We start from the raw sequence: 1,627 nt of genomic DNA on the forward strand, positions 1-1,627 counted from the left end.
TGGGGCGCCGTCTACGTGTCGGTCTGTCCAGAATTTCATCATCGTCCATGGTCAATCCACTGCTGGATGAAGGCTTCCCCCAAGCCCCGCGATGTCACAATCATCCATCCGGCACCTGCTGCACACGAACTGATTTCGTCGCTCAAGCCTTCCTAGCGTCGCGCACCTTCGCTGCCACTGCGTCATTGCCTGTGGCCATCGTCCCCTTCTGCCGACATTCCCGGTCCAGGCCCGCTTTTCTCAACTCAAAACAAACACATTCTCCTGCGGAGGGAGCTGGTAGGAACGTTGGGTTGCTCGGTCAATGGCCAGGGTCAACGGCGGCACCACCACGTGGTGTATTCCGCAAATATGCCCGACTGTGAGGGCGGGCACAAGCCGGCGTGAGTCGGTTAAACGTTGAGTTTTATAAGGGCACCACGGGGTGACCAGCCCCACCCCTCCCACCCCCGACCCAGCCCCTCCCCACAATCCCCTCTCCACCCAGCCCCACCCCTCCCATTTTTGGATGCACGATGGACGGACACAATAATCCCCTGTGGGCTGGTGTAACCTCTCTCAAAGCCTCACCTCTTCTCCATTGCCTCTTCCCGCTCCTCGCTCCTCTGCTCCTTCCAGGTCCATCCCCTGGAGCCCTTTCGTGACCCCTCCCCCCCCCGCCACGTGCCCTCTGTTACGGTCACTAATTCTCAGCCTTCGCACACTGCCCCTTGCCATCCACTTCACATCTATTTGTGTTACCGCTTTCTGAACAGTGTAAAGCGCCTTTGGCTAAGGCGCTCTATGGACGTAGAATAACCAGCAGATAAGGGCTTTAAACAAGCAAAGAAATACGCAACTCATTGCCCTCCCCCCCCCCCCCCCCCCCCGTGGCATTGATTCAGTACAATAACAATTTTGACAGGTTTCAACACGCAGTGGTGAACTGCCAGATGTTTTAGGCAAGGGGCCGTCCATAAATGACGTCACGCACCTGGGGGGGGGGGGGGGTCAGACATTTGTGACGTGTGACGAGGGGAAGGGGGGTTGAGAAATGTGACGTCACGTAAAAATGCGCAACTTTTAAATAAATATAGCCACAACGTTCTAGTTAATTAAATAGACTTTTAAATCACTGTATTCTTCTACAACATCAGAGTGCAGCGCCACATTAAATACGCACTACAATGACAATAGTTTAAAGCGATTTGAAGCATGTTTTTTTGGGGGGGGGGGGGGCAGAGCTTTGTGACGTCATATTTGAGGGGGGGGTCTGACTTTTTGTGACGCCGTGTGACGAGGGGGGGGGGTCAAGAATCGTCCAAAATCGCGTGACGTCATTTATGGACGGCCCCCAAGGATCCTCTCTTTAAAATTGGGTGCTAAAAAGGCGCAATGTGTAATACAAATATCAAACTAATAATACAATGGTCCATGCCACCGTAGAAAAATTAATTAGGAGACGAGAATCCTCCTTCAGATCTCTCGCCGTCCACGTAAAAAAAACAAATACGTAAAAGTACTTTACGCATCCCACCGGCTACACGACCTTCTGGGGGAGCGCGTCATTTCGGCAGCATTGGTTCAACACAAAGCAACGCTTTCTATTCATTCGGCCACACGGAAGAAACATAACAGAGGGGCAGAC

Source organism: Petromyzon marinus, chromosome 60, assembly GCF_048934315.1.
Source record: "Petromyzon marinus isolate PM22_M1 ecotype Great Lakes invasive population chromosome 60, UKy_Petmar_22M1.pri1.0, whole genome shotgun sequence".
Classification (NCBI taxonomy): Eukaryota; Metazoa; Chordata; class Hyperoartia; order Petromyzontiformes; family Petromyzontidae; genus Petromyzon; species Petromyzon marinus.